Below are 27,176 nucleotides of genomic sequence, written 5' to 3'. Positions count from 1 at the left end.
ATCCTAAGTAGGGTTTACATTTGCACAAAGCATGCAGTGTCTCACTCTTTTTGAGGAGACACTGGGCTCGAAACCCAGGCACATCCTCTAGAAGTGCATAGTTCAGCTGTAACGCTTATGTGTCGCAACTTAGCTGCTGGTCTGAACTTGCCACCAATGGATAGTTAGGTGCAGCACCACCAGGGTCACTCTCCCGAAGAAGGACTGGCAGATCACACATCATGCAGCCGTTTGAAGTAGCTTTTGGAGGATTTTGCAGAATGCTCTCGTACAATAACCATGAACATGGCGTTTTACACCACCACACAATTGTAGGGTTGAGGGTGTTGTATTACTATCCCCCTCACGTCTTTTTAATTGCAGTAATATTGGCATGGCTGGCCATGGCCACCCTTTCCAAATATTGTTTTTATCGATCAATTGTTGACTATACTCGTATGATAAGTTTGCCGTCTTATTCCTGTATGTTGCATTTCATATAAATGTGAGTCAAATAAAATATTCACTGAATACCTTTCAAAGAGCGGGGTTGGTTCGAGGGGGACCAGGGAACAGGCTCACCGCCATTGCTTAATTTGAGACAGGGGTTTCTGGTACTGCGCACTGGCACTTAATTAGTAGCACTTAATTGCTGCAACCTGCACTTATAACAGCTGCCACATGGTGGCAGTATTTGTGTAATTTAAATGCGCGCAGAAAAACTGTTGTTTGTTAATTCAATATACATTCAAATCAACTAATACTTGCCATCCAGGCCATTCTTAAAGCTTTAGTGGCCTCAAACGTCACCCCTGTCGCAGTGTGATGGTTAGCAGTTGTGTGAGTACAGTGGCGATATTTGGTACTAACTGCGGTGACCTCCTGATGAGGGTCCTGCAACTTATTTATTTTACAAATTAAGCATTGCTCACTACGTGCCATTGCAAGGTGATGGAGGTATTCTAAGACAGACAACTAGACCGGCCTCCTATCCTTCATCCAGGTTACTCACACCTCTTGCTCTTCTTGAAGGTGTTGTCATCACTGACCACATATACGAGTGCCAGTATCGCCTGGCAGTCTCCATCTTTAATGGCTGATTGACAGCTTCTCCAACACACGGTTCTTGCAAATGTGTTATAGTGCACTTCAATACTGCTAGCTATTGGCTTATTTATTTGGTAAGATTGTAATTTCCTTCATTTTAATAAACAGAATCTGGTCAGGTTAAAACAGAGTTTCGAAAGAATTGCTACTCAATCCCTGGAAGCTGTGGCACAAGCAGCAGGCGAAGTGCATCCTAATTTCAAGCAGTACCAAACATTTTACAGGAAAGAACACAACACGATAAAATACCCAAACCAATTTAAAAAAATCCCAAAATGTAAAGAGCCGAACGGCACCAAGATCTTCCAAATCGGATGAGGGAAAAATATATATATTACATTTATAGGCAAAAAGTGCCAAGAAAGTGTTAAGTGCTCACAGTTCCTCAGTTGACTGGGACCTAGGCATGATTTCAGTCTGACCACAACGGAGAGGAAGTCGGGTATACTAAATCGGATAAAACCAATCTTCGCAATCTCATTTACAGGCATATGCATCAAAGTAAATACCGGAACAAAGGGGCAGATTCTCAGGATCTGCCATTTGCTCCCGGTATTTTTGCATTTGGGATGATGCATCCCAAATGCAAAAATCTCAATTTAAGGAATCTCTAAATTGAGATTCCTTAAATTGCGATTGCATTTAAGGAATCCCAAATTGAGATTCCTTAAATGCAATGCATGAAAGTAAAAAAAATAGCGAATTCGCTAATAGGAGTAGCAAATTACCATGAAGTTCAACTTCATGGTAATTTGCTAAAACTTTTAAAAAAGCACTTTTGTGCATTTTTAAAAGTTTCATGTTGCGCACACACATGCCCTTAGGGCATGTGTGTGTGCAACATATGTGCAGAGATCAATTTCAGGGGTGCAACAGGGTGTCATTTTGACACCCTTGCACCCTTGAAATTGCATGAGCAAATTGCGAGTACCTACTGGTACTCGCAAATTGCTCATGCAATCTCCAATTGATTCCTATGGGCCTGTAGTCCCATAGGAATGAATGGGACAGCATTCCTTAATTGCGACTAACAACTTGCGAGTAGCAATTAAGGAATGTTTAGGAATCGCTATTTTAATAGCGATTCCTACATGCATAGGCTTTTGCTATTCCTAAATAGCGATTCCTTAAAAATCGCTATTTAGGAATAGCAAAAGGCTACGTTGATGCATCTGCCAGTTAGGGCCTGAGCACAAAACATGTGGCACTGATTAGCAGTGTCCCAGGGCACAAATTCTTAATAACAGCAAAAATAGTGTCCAGAAAAAGGTGAAAAATCTGGGATCACCATGCAGCTAAGTTGAATTTGCTGCAAATACTGACTCTGGCATGCACATATACCCTGAAGTGCCCAGAGCCATTGCAGTGCTCTTTCCCCCAGATGTATCAAGCAGGAATCGCTAATAAGGAATAGCAAAATGCTATGTAAGAAGAAATCACTTTAAAAATAGCGATTTCTTATAATTCCTTAATTGCGACTCGCAAATTGCGAGTCGCAATCAAGGAATACCCCCCCCATTTATTCCTATGAGCCTAGGAATGAATAGGAAGACATTCTCAATTTGCGAATCGCAATTAACGAATCGCAAAATGAGAATGCGTTTTCAAGGATGCATGGGTGTCCAAAGGACACCCTGTTGCACCCCTGAAATTGATCTGTGCACATATGCTGCGCACACACATGCCCTTAGGGCATGTGTGTGCGCAACATGAAACTTTGAAAAATGCACTTTAGTGCATTTTTCAAAGTTTTGCAAATTACCATGAAGTTGAACTTCATGGTAATTTGCGAGCCCTATTAGCGAAATCGCTATTTTTTTAAACTTTAATGCATTGCATTTAAGGAATCTCAATTTGAGAATCCTTAAATGCAAGTAATCGCAATTTAGCGAATTCTTAATTTGCGATTTTTGCATTTGGGATGATGCATCCCAAATGCAAAAATACCGGTCTCAAAGGGGCAGATTCTGAGAATCTGCTCCTTTGCAAGCGATTTTTAGCTTCATGCATCTGGGCCTTAGAGTTTTACAAAACACATAATTGAAATCAAAAAATAAAATAATGTGCAGCAGAATGTGAATATTGCACTGAAGCATCTTCACCACCCTCACTGCCCTAGAGTGCCAACAGGGAGGTAGCTAATGATCTGCCGAAACCAGACATTTTGCCTTTCTCCTGCAAATGTTTCTATAAATGCTAACATTTATAATTTATGTTCAGGTATTACTCAGATCTACTGAAAACCCTCCTGGCCCGTCCTGGCCTTTTCCATGTACAGTCTGTTGTGACTTGGCAAATCCCCGCGCAGCAGTGATAAACAGGCCTCTCTTGGCCAAACCTTCACTCCCTGACAAGATATATTCCCCTCCGTCTGCTCAGTATGTACGTGAGGTTCATGTAAATTAGTTTTAAAAGAGGTCCCTTGAGGAGCTGAGAGGACTGGCTGGAATGTTTTCACAAAAAGCGCCAGTGAGAGGAAACGAGGCTTGCAGAAAACACTGCAAGCGAAACTGTGCTCACAATTTTTATGAGTTTTTTCAAAGTGAACTTCGGCCTTTTCTGCCTTGTTGACCTAAATAAACAAAAAAAACAGATTCCTTTCTCGAACAGGGTAGGCCAGGCCTGTGTTAAACAAGCATTTGCAATGCAATACGTCTCGCATTAGGAAAGTTTGAGCTATTGGTATTGTAAATGACAATTTTTTTATTTATGTGTTGGTTTTGAAAATAGCGAAATTAATAGCTTTGTTATTTACAATGCCAATAGTTATAACTTTTGCAAATGTGACACCTATAGCATTTGTAATGCAACAGAGGAGTGTGGCTCAATGGTTAGAGCGGCAGACCTTGATGCAGAGTTCTGGCCAGGGACCAGGGTTCGATTCCCGCCTCGGCGGGTCTCTGGCTCATAAATTCCGCTGACTGGATATTCTCGCCTCAGTGCCTATTCTAATCATGGGTCCCACACTGCAACTCTGGGCAATAGCTTGCTTAGCCTCCACAACGGCCCCCTACAGCGCTGGGGATGCCTGGTTGCACCCCGGGGATGCCCAGGAGTGGACATTTCATGGGGAAAAGCCAGGACGGGTTCCCTAGCGGTATGAGTACAGCGCCAGGACACACTGCTTGCCGGGGTATCAGTGCGCTTTACAAATACGTCTACATTTACATCTACATGTGTTGTATTTACGCGACTTACATATATTGATATTACAAATAACAAAGGCTTTTAATTTTTTGTAAATAATTAATACTTAAATAAAAGTTATTGTAATTTATAATGGTAATAGCTTAAACTTTTGTAAATAACTTTTGTGAAGATGATGTTCAGTGTATTTTATTGTGACGAAAATCCAAGAACAGAAGTGAAATATTAACATCTTTTTGTGAGATTGGTAATAAAGCTTGAAACATTGAGAGAACATATTTGAACCAGTTGTTGTTGAATGGTTGCACAGATTGATGCTGTAGTGGCGCTGAGTGATGTTGTGGTGGCGAACGAGTGATGCTATGGCGTTCAGTGATGCTGTGGTAGTGCATAGTGATGTTGTGGTGCCCCTGAGTGATGCTGTTGTGGTCCTGAGTGATGCTGTATGCTATGCTATGTTTGTTTTGCTGTCCTGTTTTTTGTTTTGTTATGCTATGCTATGTTTTCCTATCCTATGCTTTGATTTGTTATGCTATGCTATGCTGTCTTTTGTTATGCTATGCTATGTTTTGTTATGCTATGCTATGTTTTGTTATGCTATGCTATGCTATGCTTTGCTATGCTATGCTAAGTTTTGTTGTGTTTGGTATGCTATGCTATGTTTTGCTATGCTATGATATGTTTTGTTTTGCTATGGTATTTTTGTTGTGTTTTGTTAAGCTATGCTATATTTATTTGTGTTTTGCTATGTTTTGTTATGCTATGTGTTGTTGTGTTTTGTTATGCTATGTTTTGATATGTTATGTTATGCTTTGTTATGCTATGCTTTGTTTTGTTTTGCTATCCTTTGCTTTGTTTTGTTATGCGATGTTATGTTTTGCTATCCTATGCTTTGATTTGTTATGCTATGCTGTGTTTTGTTATGCTATGCTATGTTTTGCTATGCTATGTTTTGCTATGCTATGCTTTGTTATGCTATGCTATGTTTTGCTATCCTATGCTTTGATTTGTTATGTTATGCTATGTTTTGTTATGCTGTGCTATGTTTTGCTATGCTATGCTTTGCTATGCTGTGCTGTGTTTTGTTATGCTATGCTTTGTTTTGTTATGCTATGTTCAGTTTGTTTTGTTTTGTTATGCTATGCTATGTTTTATTATGCTGTGCTATGCTTTGTTATGCTGTTCTGTTTTGTTGTGTTTTGTTATGCAATGCTTTGTTGTGTTTTGTTATGCTATGTTTTGTTATGCTATGCTGTGTGTTTTGTGTTTTGATGTGCTATGCTATGTTTTGTTGTGTTTTGCTATGCTATGTTTTGTTATGCAATGCTATATTTTGTTATGCTAAGTTTTTTTATGCTATGCTATGTTTTGTTATGCTATGTTTTGTTATGCTATGCTATGCTATGTTCTGTTGTGTTTTGTTATACTATGTTTTGTTATGCCATGCCATGCTATGCTGTGTTTTTTGTGTTTTATGCTATGCTTAGTTGTGTTTTGCTATGCGATGCTATGTTTTGTTATGCTATGCTATATTTTGTTATGCTATTTTTTGTTGTGGTTTGTTATGCTATGCTATGTTTTGCTATGCTGTGCTATGTTTTGTTATGCTATGCTATGTATTATGTTATGCTATGTGTTGTATTGCTGTGCTTTGTTATGCTACGCTTTGTTTTGTTTTGCTATGTTTCGTTGTGTTTTGTTATGCTATGCTATCTTTTGTTATGGTATGCTATGTTTTGTTGTGTTATGCTATGCTTTGCTTTATTTTGTTATGCTATGTTTTGTTATGCTATGCAATATTTTGTTATGCTATGCTATGTTTTGTTAAGCTATGCTATGTTTTGGTATGCTATGCTATGTTTTGTTTTCCTATGATATGCCATGCTATGCTTTGTTTTGTTATGCTAGTTTTTGTTTTGTTATGCTATGTATTGTTGCTTTTTGTTATGCTATGCTATGTTTTGTTATGCTATGCTTTGTTTTGCTATGCTATGTTATGGTATGCTATATTTTGTTGTGCTATGTTTTGTTGTGCTATGCTACGCTCTGTTTTGTTGCGATATGCTATGCTTTGTTATGGTATGCTATGTTTTGTTATTCTATGTTTTGTTGTGTTTTGTTATGATATGCCATGCTATGCTTTGTTTTGTTATGCTATGCTATGTTTTGTTTTGTTATGATATGCTTTATTGTGTTTTTTAGGCTATACTCTGTTTAGTTGTGCTTTGCTATGCTATGCTTTGTTATTCTATGTTATGTTTTGTTATGCTATGTTTGGTGTGTTTTGTTAAGCTATGCTTTGTTATGCTATGCATTGTTTTGTTATGATATGTTATGTTATGTTTTGTTATGCTATGCTATGTTTTGTTATGCTCTGCTATGTTTTGTTGTGTTTTGTTATGCTATGCTGTTTCCTTATGCTTTGCTTTGTTTTGTTAAGCTATGCTATGTTTTGTGATGCTATGCTATGTTTTGTTGTGTTTTGTTATGCTATGCTATGTTTTGTTGATGGTTGTTTGTGTGTGGGGTTGTGTGTGTGGGTTTGTGTGGGTGTGTGCGGGTTGTGTGTGTTTGTGTGTGTGGGGGGTTGTGTGTGTGGGGGGATGTGGTTGTGCATGTATGGGGGGTTGTGGTTGTGTGTGTGCACAGCAAAAGTGGGCCTGGCAGAGTGTAAATTAGACCCTGAGCAGTAAAGTTTTGGTTACACTTGAAACCCCATCAGCGGCTATAATAAAGCATTATTAATTTGAACCGAAAAAGTGGGAGAGAAGGGGCATGAGAAGCAGGGGCACAGAACAAATATCTAGTGCGAGAAGAGGAGGTGGAACAGAGGAGCAGAGAAGTGACAGAATGAGACGAAGGGATAAAGAAGAAAATGCAATGACACGGCGAATGAAGGAGAGAGGGGAGCATGTAAACGGGTCTAAAGGGACGTTAGTAAGAGAGGCAGAGAACAACAGGAGTGGAAGGCAGAATGTTGAGAGGAAGAGAGAAAATAGAGAAATATGAGGTGTTAGTGGGAGAAGAAGGGAGGGGACAGCAAGGCAGAAAGAAGGAAAGAGGAATATCAAGAAGCATTGCGTTTTTGTTCAATAGAAAATCACACATAGAACCAGATATATATTCTAGCGCTGTGGGCGAGCCAGGCGCTATACAAGACACATGGGGAGGGTTTGAGCAGGGTGGAAGGTAACTAGCACATGGCATATTGAAGACAACTTCTCTACACACTTAGCATTGAGAAATACTAAAAGAAGAGACGGGCGGCGTCATATAGTGTGGTGAGTGCGTTGTGAATGCGTTTCAGAAGCTTGATGGGGCATCGCACGTCATACATCTACTTTCTCAAACCCCCCCATCCCTTTTACAGAAATATAATATCGGTCCAAACAAGCAAGTGCCATGTGGTGCCAGTCTCTCTGCAGGATTCGGTGCCCATGGCAGAGAGTTACTGTAGACAGAGTGCGTGTGAAAGAAACACCAGCGGCATAGCGAAGCGATGTTTGCTTTTCCAATTTATTGCCATGGCGCGATTGCATGGATGTATTACAAACACAACGGACACAGCAAACAAGGGCAAATCGTCTGTCCGAGTGGGGTGAACTTAGAGACGGGTGCGGGCCACTGGTCTGCCAACTGCAGAGGGTTTGCGGAACGCCACCATCAGAGGAAATGTGTGGGAAAAGTTTAATGCAGACTGCCAAGCAGCGGCAGTTAATTTCTTCAACGGTTAATCATATTTACAGAGGAATGAGCTTCTGCATATTTTATTTGCATCTCATTAGAGTGCATTAGCATGGGGCATTTGGAGCCTGTCCAGGAGGAGTGCAAAGTTGGGGGGGGAGGATGAGGTAATAAGCTTGCAACACCAATGAGTCACACACTGCAGAGCCACAGCCTTGGTGAAAGATCCCTCATTTACTTGGGCAAGGATCTCTAGCTTTGAAAACTCTAAAAGTGGTGGTCCGAAGCCAAAGCTACTAATTTCAGAGAAGGTTAAATGAGCGACGGGCTGTGAAAGGAGCATTCAAGAAGACTTTAGTATTTTAGGAACGCTATGATCAACAAGCTCTCGGCATTGCTGTGGCGGGGGCGGGGGCGGGGCGGGGGAGCGGCGGACTTTGAAGTCTGATGCCGAGGCACAGGCAAATGGTGGGGCGCGATGTGCACGCGGGGGGGGGTGGGCGGGGGAGTGGCAGCCTTTGAAGTGTGATTCAGAGGCGCAGACAAATTGTGGCGCGCGATGTGCACGCGGGGGGCGGGGGAGCGGCAGACTTTGAAGTCTGATGCTGAGGCACAGACAATTGGTGGTGTGTTATGTGGCTGTCATGCACCTGTATAGATCACATGAACTGTATGCGATCCGCATCCGTTTGGTAGACTTTTTTTTCCGCTTACTATAATCTCGCCGGAGCAATGCGCAAGTGCATTGGCTCAGGCAAGAACTAAAAACGCACAGAATTGTTATCTTTTGTTTGCCTGCCTTGGGCACATTTTAATTCCTGAGAAATAACTGCATTTTCGGAGGATATGTGTAATCCACAGAAAAGGAAGTGCTACGTAGCATCAGTGTCTGAATATAGGGCTTTCATATTGTCTACAGGAAAAGACACTGCAACAGTGCTAGTGCTTAATTTGTAACATAATGAGTGCCGGTGCACAACGCACTGCAGGAACGGCTGTGCTATTAAATGTTTCCCTGCTGAATACCAAGGCTGTGTAGTCCAGAATCCACCTCAGGCCTCTTTAATCCAATGCAGACACTCCCTGACCCCATTAACTCACTCTTGCTGTTCCTGCTTCCTCCCTTGATGACGTGTTTCCGTCTCTTCACTTCCTTTTTCTTTCATGTTTGTGTGTTTTCCACACTGCTGCTTTCAGGGAACATCTGATAAGGAAAAAGAAGAGCTAGTGGGCCCCACCAGCGCCATAAATGAATGCTTGTGGGCCCTACCTGCAACCGCCGGCTCAAATTAAGCACTTAACTAAATTTTCAATAAGGAGGTCCTGATTAATCTAGTAACCCACGTTCAGCAGTCTCTTGCCCTGCCTTAGTGTGCTCTCGCATTGGTTAACTTTACGAAGATATAAAGCATACATAGATGAAAACATTGGTCACAGGTCATACATTAACATATTTTGCAAAGTGTGCATGTGAAGTGAATGCAGGAAAGGCGTTTTTTCATGCATACACTACATTTGTGGTCCAGCCTATCCTCCTGCTTGAAATGGGCACACCCCAGTTTCCACCTAAAATCCGCCTTAGTGTCCACAGTCCAGCACTACCACAGGCCTGACTTAGAGCTGTGGGGCACTGGAACGTCCTCCGATATTCCGAGGGGAGCAAATTCCACCTTGGACTTCCCCCCCCCAGATTAAGCATTTCTTACAGAAATTGGTCGATTTTTCATTGGCATCTGATCAGACATCCCTAGAGCCCCATGCTTTGTTGTGCTGTGTTGTGTTGTGTTATGTAGAGTTTATGGAGCACCCGGTCACCATCCTCACTGTCTCCTGACACTGTGCTGGCAGCAGACGCACAACTTGTTGATCAATGTGTCACACTAAGGAGACACAATCACACGAGAGCCACAGAAGCCTTGTCCCAGTGTCGCTGAAAGCCGTGCCCAGAGGAGCTGGCCACAGTTTTGGGTGTTTTTCAGGACAGTGACAGTAGCTTTGTTCATGAACGGTTGACAGCAGTTATTGGCGCCTCACCGGGCAGTGAGGGTCGCCTTGCCCCACAGTGTCTGGGAACAGATCTAGATGTTTCACAGGACAGTTAGGGTAGCCTTGTTCATGGACGGTTGATGAGAGTTATTGGTTTTTTACAGGACAGTGGGAGCAGCTACTAGAATCCATGGGACAGTGAGAGAAGTCTTACCCCTTGGTGTCTGAGGGTAGATCTTGGTGTCTCACAGGACAGTGAGAGCAGCTGTGTCCCAGTATATCTGTGGACAGATATTAGAATTCATAGGACAGTGAGAGAAGTCTTGTCCCTTGTTGTCTGAGGACAGAACTTAGTGTCTCACAGGATGATAAGAGTAGTCTTCTTCCATTATGTCTGTGAGCATATTTTATTATTCATAGGACAGTGAGAGAAGTAATTTCCTATGGTATCTAAGGACAGATTTTAGTGTCTTACAGTACAGTGAGAGCAGCTTCGTCTCATTATGTCTGTGGGCAGATGTTAGTGTCCAAAGGACAAGGGAATACATCTCGCCCCTTTGCTGTCTGAGGACAGGTCTTGGTGTTTCGCAGGACAGTGAGAGCAGCCTTGTGCCAGTGTGTCTGTGGGCAGATACTAGAATCCATAGGACAGTGCGAGAAGTCTTACCCCTTGGTGTCTGAGGGCAGATCTTGGTGTCTCACAGGACAGGGAGAGCAGTTTTGTCCCATTATGTCTGTGGGCAGATATTAGAATGCATAGGACAGTGAGAGAAGTCTTACCCCGTGGTGTCTGAGGGCAGATCTTGGTGTCTCACAGGACAGTGAGAGCAGCCTTGTGCCAGTGTGTCTGTGGGCAGATACTAGAATCCATAGGACAGTGCGAGAAGTCTTACCCCTTGGTGTCTGAGGGCAGATCTTGGTGTCTCACAGGACAGGGAGAGCAGTTTTGTCCCATTATGTCTGTGGGCAGATATGAGAATGCATAGGACAGTGAGAGAAGTCTTACCCCGTGGTGTCTGAGGGCAGATCTTGGTGTCTCACAGGACAGTGAGAGCAGCCTTGTGCCAGTGTGTTTGTGGGCAGATACTAGAATCCATAGGACAGTGCGAGAAGTCTTACCCCTTGGTGTCTGAGGGCAGATCTTGGTGTCTCTCAGGACAGGGAGAGCAGTTTTGTCCCATTATGTCTGTGGGCAGATATTAGAATGCATAGGACAGTGAGAGAAGTCTTACCCCGTGGTGTCTGAGGGCAGATCTTGGTGTCTCACAGGACAGTGAGAGCAGCCTTGTGCCAGTGTGTTTGTGGGCAGATACTAGAATCCATAGGACAGTGCGAGAAGTCTTACCCCTTGGTGTCTGAGGATAGATCTTGGTGTCTCACAGGGCAGTGAGAGCAGCTTTGTCCCATTATGTCTGTGGGCAGATATTAGAATGCATAGGACAGTGAGAGAAGGCGTGCCCTGTGGTGCAGGGACTGAGGGCGTGTTTGCGTTTTCGTTTAGATGATTCAAGAGCATTTGCCAGTTTTTTTTGGGGGGCGGGCACGTCGGACAGGGTAGGCGCCGGTGAGGGAGGAGGGTCTTGTAGTGTCATGGGCAAGCTGCCTGATTGTGGCTTCGGTCTAGGCCACGTCCCGCGAGCCTAACTTGTCTCCTCTGTGTGGCATGTGAGAGTTCAGTCTTATGGCGTGTGATGAGGCTTCAGGCTGTCGAGAGCGGCTCCGTCTACTCAATTTGATTGGTCTTGGTATGTAAATTATGCAACCATCACGATGCTGTAGGCGTTCATTGGCCCAGGCAGAAGTTTAGTTGGAAAATAAACACTTACAGGCAGTGTCTTTTGAAGACAATCAGCGAGCTGAACTTGAGGCCAGATACCTTACAGTCCCTACACGTTTGCACTGTAACTGCTTGCGAAGGACGCTTACACTGCTGAGGATTTACCTATTCTCAGATGGGGAAGCCAGCGCTACCTGTTCTTTGATAGGAAGCCAGCCCTAGCTTTCCCCTGAATAGGAAGCCAGCCCTACATTTCCCCTGAATAGGAAGCCAGCCCTACCTTTCCCCTGAATAGGAAGCCAGCCCTACATTTCCCCTGAATAGGAAGCCAGCGCTACCTTTCCCCTGAATAGGAAGCCAGCCCTACATTTCCCCTGAATAGGAAGCCAGTCCTACCTTTCCCCTGAATAGGAAGCCAGCCCTACCTTTCCCCTGAATAGGAATCCAGCCCTACCTTTCCCCTGAATAGGAAGCCAGCCCTACCTTACCCCTGAATAGGAAGCCAGCCCTACCTTTCCTCTGAATAGGAAGCCAGCCCTACCTTTCCTCTGAATAGGAGGCCAGCGCTACCTTTCCCCTGAATAGGAAGCCAGCGCTACCTTTCCCCTGAATAGGAAGCCAGCGCTACCTTTCCCCTGAATAGGAAGCCAGCCCTACATTTCCCCTGAATAGGAAGCCAGTCCTACCTTTCCCCTGAATAGGAAGCCAGCCCTACCTTTCCCCTGAATAGGAATCCAGCCCTACCTTTCCCCTGAATAGGAAGCCAGCCCTACCTTACCCCTGAATAGGAAGCCAGCCCTACCTTTCCTCTGAATAGGAAGCCAGCCCTACCTTTCCTCTGAATAGGAAGCCAGCGCTACCTTTCCCCTGAATAGGAAGCCAGCGCTACCTTTCCCCGGAATAGGAAGACAGCCCTACCTTTCCCCTGAATAGGAAGACAGCCCTACCTTTCCCCTGAATAGTAAGACAGCCCTACCTTTCCCCTGAATAGGAAGCCAGCCCTACCTTTTCTCTGAATAGGAAGCCAGCCCTACCTTTCCTCTGAATAGGAAGCCAGCGCTACCTTTCCCCTGAATAGGAAGCCAGCGCTACCTTTCCCCTGAATAGGAAGCCAGCCCTACCTTTCCCCTGAATAGGAAGCCAGCCCTACCTTTTCCCTGAATAGGAAGCCAGCCCTACCTTTCCCCTGAATAGGAAGCCAGCGCTACCTTTCCCCTGAATAGGAAGCCAGCGCTACCTTTCCCCTGAATAGGAAGCCAGCGCTACCTTTCCCCTGAATAGGAAGCCAGCGCTACCTTTCCCCTGAATAGGAAGCCAGCCCTACCTTTCCCCTGAATAGGAAGCCAGCGCTACCTGTTCTTTGATAGGAAGCCAGCCCTACCTTTCCCCTGAATAGGAAGCCAGCCCTACCTTTCCCCTGAATAGGAAGCCAGCCCTACCTTTCCCCTGAATAGGAAGCCAGCGCTACCTTTCCCCTGAATAGGAAGCCAGCCCTACCTTTCCCCTGAATAGGAAGCCAGCGCTACCTTTCCCCTGAATAGGAAGCCAGCGCTACCTTTCCCCTGAATAGGAAGCCAGCGCTACCTTTCCCCTAAATAGGAAGCCAGCCCTACCTTTCCTCCAAATAGGAAGCCAGCGCTACCTTTCCTCGGAATAGGAAGCCAGCGCTACCTTTCCTCGGAATAGGAAGCCAGCGCTACCTTTCCCCTGAATAGGAAGCCAGCGCTACCTTTCCCCTGAATAGGAAGCCAGCGCTAACTTTCCCCTGAATAGGAAGCCAGCCCTACCTTTCCTCCGAATAGGAAGCCAGCCCTACCTTTCCTCCGAATAGGAAGCCAGCGCTACCTTTCCTCTGAATAGGAAGCCAGCGATACCTTTCCCCTGAATAGGAAGCCAGCCCTACCTTTCCCCTTAGTAGGAAGCCAGCCCTACCTTTCCTCTGAATAGGAAGCCAGCGCTACCTTTCCCCTGAATAGGAAGCCAGCGCTACCTTTCCCCTGAATAGGAAGCCAGCCCTACCTTTCCCCTGAATAGGAAGCCAGCCCTACCTTTCATCTGAATAGGAAGCCAGCCCTACCTTTCATCTGAATAGGAAGCCAGCCCTACCTTTTCCCTGAATAGGAAGCCAGCCCTACCTTTCCCCTGAATAGGAAGCCAGCGCTACCTTTCCCCTGAATAGGAAGCCAGCCCTACCTTTCCCCTGAATAGGAAGCCAGCCCTACCTTTCCCTTGAATAGGAAGCCAGCCCTACCTTTCCCCTGAATCGGAAGCCAGCCCTACCTTTCCTCTGAATAGGAAGCCATCGCTATCTTTCCCCTGAATAGGAAGCCATCGCTATCTTTCCCCTGAATAGGAAGCCATCGCTATCTTTCCCCTGAATAGGAAGCCAGCGCTACCTTTCGTCTGAATAGGAAGCCAGCGCTTTCTTTCATCTGAATAGGAAGCCAGCGCTACCTTTCCTCGGAATAGGAAGCCAGCGCTACCTTTCCTCTGAATAGGAAGCCAGCGCTACCTTTCCTCTCAATAGGAAGCCAGCGCTTTATTTCATCTGAATAGGAAGCCAGCGCTACCTTTCCCCTGAATAGGAAGCCAGCCCTACCTTTCCCCTGAATAGGAAGCCAGTGCTACCTTTCCCCTGAATAGGAAGCCAGCCCTACCTTTCTCCTGAATAGGAAGCCAGTGCTACCTTTCCTCTGAATAGGAAGCCAGTGCTACCTTTCCCCTGAATAGGAAGCCAGCCCTACCTTTCCCCTGAATAGGAAGCCAGCCCTACCTTTCCCCTGAATAGGAAGCCAGCGCTGCCTTTCCCCTGAATAGGAAGCCAGCGCTACCTTTCCCCTGAATAGGAAGCCAGCGCTACCTTTCCCCTGAATAGGAAGCCAGCCCTACCTTTCCCCTGAATAGGAAGCCAGCCCTACCTTTCCCATGAATCGGAAGCCAGCCCTACCTTTCCTCTGAATAGGAAGTCATCGCTATCTTTCCCCTGAATAGGAAGCCATCGCTATCTTTCCCCTGAATATGAAGCCATCGCTACCTTTCCTCTGAATAGGAAGCCAGTGCTTTCTTTCATCTGAATAGGAAGCCAGCGCTACCTTTCCTCGGAATAGGAAGCCAGCGCTACCTTTCCTCTGAATAGGAAGCCCGCGCTACCTTTCCTCGGAATAGGAAGCCAGCGCTGCCTTTCCTCTGAATAGGAAGCCAGTGCTACCTTTCCTCTGAATAGGAAGCTAGCACTTTCTTTCATCTGAATAGGAAGCCAGCACTACCTTTCATCTGAATAGGAAGCCAGCGCTACCTTTCCTCGGAATAGGAAGCCAGCGCTACCATTCCTCTGAATAGGAAGCCAGCGCTACCTTTCCTCTGAATATGAAGCCAGCGCTAACTTTCCTCTGAATAGAAAGCCAGCCCTACCTTTCCTCTGAATAGGAAGCCAGCGCTACCTTTCCTCTGAATAGGAAGCCAGTGCTACCTTTCCTCTGAATAGGAAGCCAGCCCTACCTTTCCTCTGAATAGGAAGCCAGCCCTACCTTTCCTCTGAATAGGAAGCCAGCGCTACCTTTCCACTGAATAGGAAGCCAGCCCTACCTTTCCCCTGAATAGGAAGCCAGCCCTACCTTTCCCCTGAATCGGAAGCCAACCCTACCTTTCCTCTGAATAGGAAGCCATCGCTATCTTTCCCCTGAATAGGAAGCCAGCGCTTTCTTTCCTCGGAATAGGAAGCCAGCGCTACCTTTCCTCGGAATAGGAAGCCAGCGCTACCTTTCCTCTGAATAGGAAGCCAGCGCTACCTTTCCTCTGAATAGGAAGCCAGCGCTACCTGTTCTTTGATAGGAAGCCAGCCCTACCTTTCCCCTGAATAGGAAGCCAGCCCTACCTTTCCCCTGAATAGGAAGCCAGCGCTACCTTTCCCCTGAATAGGAAGCCAGCCCTACCTTTCCCCTTAGTAGGAAGCCAGCCCTACCTTTCCTCTGAATAGGAAGTCAGCGCTACCTTTTCCCTGAATAGGAAGCCAGCGCTACCTTTCCCCTGAATAGGAAGCCAGCCCTACCTTTCTCCTGAATAGGAAGCCATCCCTACCTTTCATCTGAATAGGAAGCCAGCCCTACCTTTCATCTGAATAGGAAGCCAGCCCTACCTTTTCCCTGAATAGGAAGCCAGCCCTACCTTTCCCCTGAATAGGAAGCCAGTGCTACCTTTCCCCTGAATAGGAAGCCAGCCCTACCTTTCCCCTGAATAGGAAGCCAGCCCTACCTTTCCCTTGAATAGGAAGCCAGCCCTACCTTTCCCCTGAATAGGAAGCCAGCCCTACCTTTCCCCTGAATCGGAAGCCAGCCCTACCTTTCCTCTGAATAGGAAGCCATCGCTATCTTTCCCCTGAATAGGAAGCCACCGCTATCTTTCCCCTGAATAGGAAGCCATCGCTATCTTTCCCCTGAATAGGAAGCCAGCGCTACCTTTCGTCTGAATAGGAAGCCAGCGCTTTCTTTCATCTGAATAGGAAGCCAGCGCTACCTTTCCTCGGAATAGGAAGCCAGCGCTTTATTTCATCTGAATAGGAAGCCAGCGCTACCTTTCCCCTGAATAGGAAGCCAGCCCTACCTTTCCCCTGAATAGGAAGCCAGCGCTACCTTTCCCCTGAATAGGAAGCCAGCCCTACCTTTCTCCTGAATAGGAAGCCAGTGCTACCTTTCTCCTGAATAGGAAGCCAGTGCTACCTTTCCTCTGAATAGGAAGCCAGCGCTGCCTTTCCCCTGAATAGGAAGCCAGCGCTACCTTTCCCCTGAATAGGAAGCCAGCGCTACCTTTCCCCTGAATGGGAAGCCAGCCCTACCTTTCCCCTGAATAGGAAGCCAGCCCTACCTTTCCCCTGAATCGGAAGCCAGCCCTACCTTTCCTCTGAATAGGAAGCCATCGCTATCTTTCCCCTGAATAGGAAGCCATCGCTATCTTTCCCCTGAATAGGAAGCCATCGCTATCTTTCCCCTGAATAGGAAGCCAGCGCTACCTTTCCTCTGAATAGGAAGCCAGCGCTTTCTTTCATCTGAATAGGAAGCCAGCGCTACCTTTCCTCGGAATAGGAAGCCAGCGCTACCTTTCCTCTGAATAGGAAGCCAGCGCTACCTTTCCTCGGAATAGGAAGCCAGCGCTACCTTTCCTCTGAATAGGAAGCCAGCGCTACCTTTCCTCTGAATAGGAAGCCAGCACTTTCTTTCATCTGAATAGGAGTCCAGCACTACCTTTCATCTGAATAGGAAGCCAGCGCTACCTTTCCTCGGAATAGGAAGCCAGCGCTACCTTTCCTCTGAATAGGAAGCCAGCGCTACCTTTCCTCTGAATATGAAGCCAGCGCTACCTTTCCTCTGAATAGGAAGCCAGCCCTACCTTTCCTCTGAATAGGAAGACAGCGCTACCTTTCCTCTGAATAGGAAGCCAGTGCTACCTTTCCTCTGAATAGGAAGCCAGCCCTACCTTTCCTCTGAATAGGAAGCCAGCCCTACCTTTCCTCTGAATAGGAAGCCAGCGCTACCTTTCCACTGAATAGGAAGCCAGCCCTTCCTTTCCCCTGAATAGGAAGCCAGCCCTACCTTTCCCCTGAATCGGAAGCCAACCCTACCTTTCCTCTGAATAGGAAGCCATCGCTATCTTTCCCTTTAATAGAAAGCCAGCGCTTTCTTTCATCTGAATAGGAAGCCAGCGCTACCTTTCCTCGGAATAGGAATCCAGCGCTACCTTTCCTCTGAATAGGAAGCCAGCGCTACCTTTCCTCGGAATAGGAAGCCAGCGCTACCTTTCCTCTGAATAGGAAGCCAGTGCTACCTTTCCTCTGAATAGGAAGCCAGAGCTACCTTTCCTCTGAATAGGAAGCCAGCGCTATCTTTCCCCTCAATAGGAAGCCAGCGCTATCTTTCACCTGAATAGGAAGCCAGCACTACCTTTCCTCTGAATAGGAAGCCAGCGCTTTCTTTCATCTGAATAGGAAGCCAGCGCTACCTTTCCTCGGAATAGGAAGCCAGCGCTACCTTTCCTCTGAATAGGAAGCCAGCGCTACCTTTCCTCTGAATAGGAAGCCAGCGCTACCTTTCCCCTGAATAGGAAGCCAGCGCTACCTTTCCTCTGAATAGGAAGCCAGCGCTTTCTTTCATCTGAATAGGAAGCCAGCGCTACCTTTCCTCGGAATAGGAAGCCAGCGCTACCTTTCCTCTGAATAGGAAGCCAGCGCTACCTTTCCTCTGAATAGGAAGCCAGCGCTACCTTTCCTCGGAATAGGAAGCCAGCGCTACCTTTCCTCTGAATAGGAAGCCAGTGCTACCTTTCCTCTGAATAGGAAGCCAGAGCTACCTTTCCTCTGAATAGGAAGCCAGCGCTATCTTTCCCCTCAATAGGAAGCCAGCGCTATCTTTCCCCTGAATAGGAAGCCAGCACTACCTTTCCTCTGAATAGGAAGCCAGCGCTTTCTTTCATCTGAATAGGAAGCCAGCGCTACCTTTCCTCGGAATAGGAAGCCAGCGCTACCTTTCCTCTGAATAGGAAGCCAGCGCTACCTTTCCTCTGAATAGGAAGCCAGCGCTACCTTTCCTCGGAATAGGAAGCCAGCGCTATCTTTCCCCTGAATAGGAAGCCAGCACTACCTTTCCTCTGAATAGGAAGCCAGCGCTACCTTTCCCCTGAATAGGAAGCCAGCGCTACCTTTCCTCTGAATAGGAAGCCAGCGCTACCTTTCCTCTGAATAGGAAGCCAGTGCTACCTTTCCTCTGAATAGGAAGCCAGCGCTACCTTTCCTCTGAATAGGAAGCCAGCGCTATCTTTCCCCTGAATAGGAAGCCAGCGCTATCTTTCCCCTGAATAGGAAGCCAGCACTACCTTTCCTCTGAATAGGAAGCCAGCGCAACCTTTCCTCTGAATAGGAAGCCAGCGCTATCTTTCCCCTGAATAGGAAGCCAGCGCAACCTTTCCTCTGAATAGGAAGCCATCGCTATCTTTCCCCTGAATAGGAAGCCAGCGCTATCTTTCCCCTGAATAGGAAGCCAGCGCTATCTTTCCCCTGAATAGGAAGCCAGCGCTACCTTTCCTCTGAATAGGAAGCCAGCTCTATCTTTCCCCTGAATAGGAAGCCAGCGCTATCTTTCCCATAAATAGAAAGCCATTGCTATCTTTCCTCTGAATAGGAAGCCAGCCCTACCTTTCCTCTGAATAGGAAGCCAGTGCTATCTTTGCTCTGATAGGGAAGGTAGTGCTATGTGCTCTGGGATAGGGAAGCTTGCACTACATGTTCTCTGCTAGGGAAACCTGCACTACTACCTGTTCTTTATTAGGGAAGCTTGCACTGCTGCTGGCTGTGGTTTACCTGTTCTCTAATAGGGAAGTTTGTGTTACTACTGCCAATAGTTTATTGGATCTTTAATAAAGAAGGATACACTTCTACTACAGGCAGTTTACCTGTTCTCTGACAGGGAAGCTTGCATCAGTGGTTTACCTGTTCTCTAATAGGGAAGCTTTGGATGCTGCTATCAATCATTTACTGGTTCTCTAATAGGGAAACGTCCACTAATGCTGCTGGCAGGTTTCCGATTCTCTAATAGAAAAGCTTGCACTGCTGCTGGTGGCTTTCCTGTTTTCTAGTAGGGAAGCTTATACTGCTGCTGGTGGCTTTCCTGTTCTCTAATAGGGAAGCTTGCACTGCTTCTGGTGGCTTTCCTGTTCTCTGATAGGGAAGCTTGCACTGCTTATGGTGGCTTTCCTGTTCTCTAATAGGGAAGCTTGCACTGTTTCTGGTGGCTTTCCTGTTCTATAATAGGGAAGCTTGCACTTATGCTGCGGGTGGCTTTCCTGTTCTCTACTAGGGAAGCTTGCACTGCTGCTGGTGGCTTTCCTGTTCTCTAATAGGATAGCTTGCACAGCTTCTGGTGGCTTTCCTGTTCTCTAATAGGGAAGCTTGCACTAATGCTGCTGGTGGCTTTCCTGTTCTCTACTAGGGAAGCTTGCACTGCTGCTGGTGGCTTTCCTGTTCTCTAATAGGGAAGCTTGCACTAATGCTGCTGGTGGCTTTCCTGTTCTCTACTAGGGAAGCTTGCACTGCTGCTGGTGGCTTTCCTGTTCTCTAATAGGGAAGCTTGCACTAATGCTGCTGGTGGCTTTCCTGTTCTCTACTAGGGAAGCTTGCACTGCTGCTGGTGGCTTTCCTGTTCTCTAATAGGGAAGCTTTCACTGCTGCTGGTGGCTTTCCTGTTCTCTAATAGGGTAGCTTGCACTAATGCTGCTGGTGCCTTTCCTGTTCTCTACTAGGGAAGCTTGCACTGCTGCTGGTGGCTTTCCTGTTCTCTAATAGGGAAGATTGCACTAATGCTGCTGGTGGCTTTCCTGTTCTCTACTAGGGAAGCTTGCACTGCTGCTGGTGTCTTTCCTGTTCTCTAATAGGGAAGCTTGCACTAATGCTGCTGGTGGCTTTCCTGTTCTCTACTAGGGAAGGTTTCACTGCTGCTGGCGGCTTTCCTGTTCTCTAATAGGGAAGCTTGCACTAATGCTGCTGGTGGCTTTCCTGTTCTCTACTAGGGAAGCTTGCACTGCTGCTGGTGGCTTTCCTGTTCTCTAATAGAGAAGCTTTCACTGCTGCTGGTGGCTTTCCTGTTCTCTAATAGGGTAGCTTGCACTAATGCTGCTGGTGCCTTTCCTGTTCTCTACTAGGGAAGCTTGCACTGCTGCTGGTGGCTTTCCTGTTCTCTAATAGGGAAGCTTGCACTAATGCTGCTGGTGGCTTTCCTGTTCTCTACTAGGGAAGCTTGCACTGCTGCTGGTGGCTTTCCTGTTCTCTAATAGGGAAGCTTTCACTGCTGCTGGTGGCTTTCCTGTTCTCTAATAGGGAAGCTTGCACTAATGTTGCTGGTGCCTTTCCTGTTCTCTACTAGGGAAGCTTGCACTGCTGCTGGTGGCTTTCCTGTTCTCTAATAGGGAAGCTTGCACTAATGCTGCTGGTGGCTTTCCTGTTCTCTAATAGGGAAGCTTTCACTGCTGCTGGTGGCTTTCCTGTTCTCTAATAGGGTAGCTTGCACTAATACTGCTGGTGCCTTTCCTGTTCTCTACTAGGGAAGCGTGCACTGCTGCTGGTGGCTTTCCTGTTCTCTAATAGGGAAGCTTGCACTAATGCTGCTGGTGGCTTTCCTGTTCTCTACTAGGGAAGCTTGCACTGCTGCTGGTGGCTTTCCTGTTTTCTAATAGGGAAGCTTTCACTGATGCTGGTGGCTTTCCTGTTCTCTAATAGGGAAGCTTGCACTAATGCTGCGGGTGGCTTTCCTGTTCTCTACTAGGGAAGCTTGCACTGCTGCTGGTGGCTTTCCTGTTCTCTAATAGGGAAGCTTGCACTGCTTCTGGTGGTTTTCTTGTTCTCTAATAGGATAGCTTGCACAGCTTCTGGTGGCTTTCCTGTTCTCTAATAGGGAAGCTTGCACTAATGCTGCTGGTGGCTTTCCTGTTCTCTACTAGGGAAGCTTGCACTGCTGCTGGTGGCTTTCCTGTTCTCTAATAGGGAAGCTTTCACTGCTGCTGGTGGCTTTCCTGTTCTCTAATAGGGTAGCTTGCACTAATACTGCTGGTGCCTTTCCTGTTCTCTACTAGGGAAGCTTGCACTGCTGCTGGTGATTTTCCTGTTCTCTAATAGGGAAGCTTGCACTAATGCTGCTGGTGGCTTTCCTGTTCTCTACTAGGGAAGCTTGCACTGCTGCTGGTGGCTTTCCTGTTCTCTAATAGGGAAGCTTTCACTGCTGCTGGTGGCTTTCCTGTTCTCTAATAGGGAAGCTTGCACTAATGCTGCGGGTGGCTTTCCTGTTCTCTACTAGGGAAGCTTGCACTGCTGCTGGTGGCTTTCCTGTTCTCTAATAGGGAAGCTTGCACTGCTTCTGGTGGTTTTCTTGTTCTCTAATAGGATAGCTTGCACAGCTTCTGGTGGCTTTCCTGTTCTCTAATAGGGAAGCTTGCACTAATGCTGCTGGTGGCTTTCCTGTTCTCTACTAGGGAAGCTTGCACTGCTGCTGGTGGCTTTCCTGTTATCTAATAGGGAAGCTTTCACTGCTGCTGGTGGCTTTCCTGTTCTCTAATAGGGAAGCTTGCACTAATGCTGCTGGTGCCTTTCCTGTTCTCTACTAGGGAAGCTTGCACTGCTGCTGGTGGCTTTCCTGTTCTCTAATAGGGAAGCTTGCACTAATGCTGCTGGTGGCTTTCCTGTTCTCTACTAGGGAAGCTTGCACTGCTGCTGGTGGCTTTCCTGTTCTCTAATAGGGAAGCTTCCACTAATGCTGCTGGCAGCTTTCCTATTCTCTAATGGAGAAGCTTGCACTGCTTCTGGTGGCTTTCCTGCTTTCTGATAGGGAAGCTTTCCGATTCTCTAATAGAAAAGCTTGCACTGCTGCTGGTGGCTTTCCTGATTTCTAGTAGGGAAGCTTACACTGCTGCTGGTGGCTTTCCTGTTCTCTAATAGTGAAGCTTGCACTGCTTCTGGTGGCTTTCCTGTTCTCTAATAGGGAAGCTTGCACTGCTTATGGTGGCTTTCCTGTTCTCTAATAGGGAAGCTTGCACTGCTTCTGGTGGCTTTCCTGTTCTCTAATAGGGAAGCTTGCACTAATGCTGCGGGTGGCTTTCCTGTTCTCTACTAGGGAATCTTGCACTGCTGCTGGTGGCTTTCCTGTTCTCTAATAGGGAAGCTTGCACTGCTTCTGGTGGCTTTCCTGTTCTCTAATAAGATAGCTTGCACAGCTTCTGGAGGCTTTCCTGTTCTCTAATAGGGAAGCTTGCACTAATGCTGCTGGTGGCTTTCCTGTTCTCTACTAGGGAAGCTTGCACTGCTGCTGGTGACTTTCCTGTTCTCTAATAGGGAAGCTTTCACTGCTGCTGGTGGCTTTCCTGTTCTCTAATAGGGAAGCTTGCACTAATGCTGCTGGTGGCTTTCCTGTTCTCTACTAGGGAAGCTTGCACTGCTGCTGGTGGCTTTCCTGTTCTCTAATAGGGAAGCTTGCACTAATGCTGCTGGTGGCTTTCCTGTTCTCTACTAGGGAAGCTTGCACTGCTGCTGGTGGCTTTCCTGTTCTCTAATAGGATAGCTTGCACAGCTTCTGGTGGCTTTCCTGTTCTCTAATAGGGAAGCTTGCACTAATGCTGCTGGTGGCTTTCCTGTTCTCTACTAGGGAAGCTTGCACTGCTGCTGGTGGCTTTCCTGTTCTCTAATAGGGAAGCTTTCACTGCTGCTGGTGGCTTTCCTGTTCTCTAATAGGGAAGCTTGCACTAATGCTGCTGGTGGCTTTCCTGTTCTCTACTAGGGAAGCTTGCACTGCTGCTGGTGGCTTTCCTGTTCTCTAATAGGGAAGCTTTCACTGCTGCTGGTGGCTTTCCTGTTCTCTAATAGGGTAGCTTGCACTAATGCTGCTGGTGCCTTTCCTGTTCTCTACTAGGGAAGCTTGCACTGCTGCTGGTGGCTTTCCTGTTCTCTAATAGGGAAGATTGCACTAATGCTGCTGGTGGCTTTCCTGTTCTCTACTAGGGAAGCTTGCACTGCTGCTGGTGTCTTTCCTGTTCTCTAATAGGGAAGCTTGCACTAATGCTGCTGGTGGCTTTCCTGTTCTCTACTAGGGAAGGTTTCACTGCTGCTGGCGGCTTTCCTGTTCTCTAATAGGGAAGCTTGCACTAATGCTGCTGGTGGCTTTCCTGTTCTCTACTAGGGAAGCTTGCACTGCTGCTGGTGGCTTTCCTGTTCTCTAATAGAGAAGCTTTCACTGCTGCTGGTGGCTTTCCTGTTCTCTAATAGGGTAGCTTGCACTAATGCTGCTGGTGCCTTTCCTGTTCTCTACTAGGGAAGCTTGCACTGCTGCTGGTGGCTTTCCTGTTCTCTAATAGGGAAGCTTGCACTAATGCTGCTGGTGGCTTTCCTGTTCTCTACTAGGGAAGCTTGCACTGCTGCTGGTGGCTTTCCTGTTCTCTAATAGGGAAGCTTTCACTGCTGCTGGTGGCTTTCCTGTTCTCTAATAGGGAAGCTTGCACTAATGTTGCTGGTGCCTTTCCTGTTCTCTACTAGGGAAGCTTGCACTGCTGCTGGTGGCTTTCCTGTTCTCTAATAGGGAAGCTTGCACTAATGCTGCTGGTGGCTTTCCTGTTCTCTAATAGGGAAGCTTTCACTGCTGCTGGTGGCTTTCCTGTTCTCTAATAGGGTAGCTTGCACTAATACTGCTGCTGCCTTTCCTGTTCTCTACTAGGGAAGCGTGCACTGCTGCTGGTGGCTTTCCTGTTCTCTAATAGGGAAGCTTGCACTAATGCTGCTGGTGGCTTTCCTGTTCTCTACTAGGGAAGCTTGCACTGCTGCTGGTGGCTTTCCTGTTTTCTAATAGGGAAGCTTTCACTGATGCTGGTGGCTTTCCTGTTCTCTAATAGGGAAGCTTGCACTAATGCTGCGGGTGGCTTTCCTGTTCTCTACTAGGGAAGCTTGCACTGCTGCTGGTGGCTTTCCTGTTCTCTAATAGGGAAGCTTGCACTGCTTCTGGTGGTTTTCTTGTTCTCTAATAGGATAGCTTGCACAGCTTCTGGTGGCTTTCCTGTTCTCTAATAGGGAAGCTTGCACTAATGCTGCTGGTGGCTTTCCTGTTCTCTACTAGGGAAGCTTGCACTGCTACTGGTGGCTTTCCTGTTCTCTAATAGGGAAGCTTTCACTGCTGCTGGTGGCTTTCCTGTTCTCTAATAGGGTAGCTTGCACTAATACTGCTGGTGGCTTTCCTGTTCTCTAATAGGGAAGCTTGCACTAATGCTGCTGGTGGCTTTCCTGTTCTCTACTAGGGAAGCTTGCACTGCTGCTGGTGGCTTTCCTGTTCTCTAATAGGGAAGCTTTCACTGCTGCTGGTGGCTTTCCTGTTCTCTAATAGGGAAGCTTGCACTAATGCTGCGGGTGGCTTTCCTGTTCTCTACTAGGGAAGCTTGCACTGCTGCTGGTGGCTTTCCTGTTCTCTAATAGGGAAGCTTGCACTGCTTCTGGTGGTTTTCTTGTTCTCTAATAGGATAGCTTGCACAGCTTCTGGTGGCTTTCCTGTTCTCTAATAGGGAAGCTTGCACTAATGCTGCTGGTGGCTTTCCTGTTCTCTACTAGGGAAGCTTGCACTGCTGCTGGTGGCTTTCCTGTTATCTAATAGGGAAGCTTTCACTGCTGCTGGTGGCTTTCCTGTTCTCTAATAGGGAAGCTTGCACTAATGCTGCTGGTGCCTTTCCTGTTCTCTACTAGGGAAGCTTGCACTGCTGCTGGTGGCTTTCCTGTTCTCTAATAGGGAAGCTTGCACTAATGCTGCTGGTGGCTTTCCTGTTCTCTACTAGGGAAGCTTGCACTGCTGCTGGTGGCTTTCCTGTTCTCTAATAGGGAAGCTTCCACTAATGCTGCTGGCAGCTTTCCTATTCTCTAATGGAGAAGCTTGCACTGCTTCTGGTGGCTTTCCTGCTTTCTGATAGGGAAGCTTTCCGATTCTCTAATAGAAAAGCTTGCACTGCTGCTGGTGGCTTTCCTGATTTCTAGTAGGGAAGCTTACACTGCTGCTGGTGGCTTTCCTGTTCTCTAATAGTGAAGCTTGCACTGCTTCTGGTGGCTTTCCTGTTCTCTAATAGGGAAGCTTGCACTGCTTATGGTGGCTTTCCTGTTCTCTAATAGGGAAGCTTGCACTGCTTCTGGTGGCTTTCCTGTTCTCTAATAGGGAAGCTTGCACTAATGCTGCGGGTGGCTTTCCTGTTCTCTACTAGGGAATCTTGCACTGCTGCTGGTGGCTTTCCTGTTCTCTAATAGGGAAGCTTGCACTGCTTCTGGTGGCTTTCCTGTTCTCTAATAAGATAGCTTGCACAGCTTCTGGAGGCTTTCCTGTTCTCTAATAGGGAAGCTTGCACTAATGCTGCTGGTGGCTTTCCTGTTCTCTACTAGGGAAGCTTGCACTGCTGCTGGTGACTTTCCTGTTCTCTAATAGGGAAGCTTTCACTGCTGCTGGTGGCTTTCCTGTTCTCTAATAGGGAAGCTTGCACTAATGCTGCTGGTGGCTTTCCTGTTCTCTACTAGGGAAGCTTGCACTGCTGCTGGTGGCTTTCCTGTTCTCTAATAGGGAAGCTTGCACTAATGCTGCAGGTGGCTTTCCTGTTCTCTACTAGGGAAGCTTGCACTGCTGCTGGTGGCTTTCCTGTTCTCTAATAGGGAAGGTTTCACTGCTGCTGGTGGCTTTCCTGTTCTCTACTAGGGAAGCTTGCACTGCTGCTGGTGGCTTTCCTGTTCTCTAAAAGGGAAGCTTTCACTGCTTCTGGTGCCTTTCCTGTTCTCTAATAGGGTAGCTTGCACTAATGCTGCTGGTGCCTTTCCTGTTCTCTACTAGGGAAGCTTGCACTGCTGCTGGTGGCTTTCCTGTTCTCTAATAGGGAAGCTTGCACTAATGCTGCTGGTGGCTTTCCTGTTCTCTACTAGGGAAGCTTGCACTGCTGCTGGTGGCTTTCCTGTTCTCTAATAGGGAAGCTTTCACTGCTGCTGGTGGCTTTCCTGTTCTCTAATAGGGAAGCTTGCACTAATGCTGCTGGTGCCTTTCCTGTTCTCTACTAGGGAAGCTTGCACTGCTGCTGGTGGCTTTCCTGTTCTCTAATAGGGAAGCTTGCACTAATGCTGCTGGTGGCTTTCCTGTTCTCTACTAGGGAAGCTTGCACTGCTGCTGGTGGCTTTCCTGTTCTCTAATAGGGAAGCTTCCACTAATGCTGCTGGCAGCTTTCCTATTCTCTAATGGAGAAGCTTGCACTGCTTCTGGTGGCTTGCCTGCTTTCTGATAGGGAAGCTTGTGCTGCTGATGTAGATCATTTATTGGCTCTTACTTTAAAAGGGAACTGTGTGCTGCTGCTGCAGGTTGGTTACCTGCTCTGTAATAGGGAAGCTTGCGCTTCGCTGGTGGCTTTCCTGTTCTCTAATAGGGAGCTTGCACTAATGCTGCTGGTGGCTTTCCTGTTCTCTAATAGTGAAGCTTGCACTGCTTCTGGTGGCTTTCCTGTTCTCTAATAGGGAAGCTTGCACTGCTTATGGTGGCTTTCCTGTTCTCTAATAGGGAAGCTTGCACTGCTTCTGGTGGCTTTCCTGTTCTCTAATAGGGAAGCTTGCACTAATGCTGCGGGTGGCTTTCCTGTTCTCTACTAGGGAAGCTTGCAACGCTGCTGGTGGCTTTCCTGTTCTCTAATAGGGAAGCTTGCACTGCTTCTGGTGGCTTTCCTGTTCTCTAATAAGATAGCTTGCACAGCTTCTGGTGGCTTTCCTGTTCTCTAATAGGGAAGCTTGCACTAATGCTGCTGGTGGCTTTCCTGTTCTCTACTAGGGAAGCTTGCACTGCTGCTGGTGACTTTCCTGTTCTCTAATAGGGAAGCTTGCACTGCTGCTGGTGGCTTTCCTGTTCTCTAATAGGGAAGCTTGCACTAATGCTGCTGGTGGCTTTCCTGTTCTCTACTAGGGAAGCTTGCACTGCTGCTGGTG

General features: G+C 47.0%; 1 protein-coding gene across 3 annotated transcripts in view; it reads left to right on the top strand.

The window, feature by feature from the left end:
* Nucleotides 1-27,176, top strand: part of LOC147701280 (phospholemman-like) — a 358,878-nt gene that overhangs the window by 153,722 nt on the left and 177,980 nt on the right. The window lies entirely within an intron of this gene.

This window comes from Lissotriton vulgaris, chromosome 7, assembly GCF_964263255.1.
Source record: "Lissotriton vulgaris chromosome 7, aLisVul1.2, whole genome shotgun sequence".
NCBI classification, from domain to species: domain Eukaryota; kingdom Metazoa; phylum Chordata; class Amphibia; order Caudata; family Salamandridae; genus Lissotriton; species Lissotriton vulgaris.
Note: the sequence above shows the minus strand (reverse complement) of the source record. Positions and strands in the feature narration are given on the sequence as shown.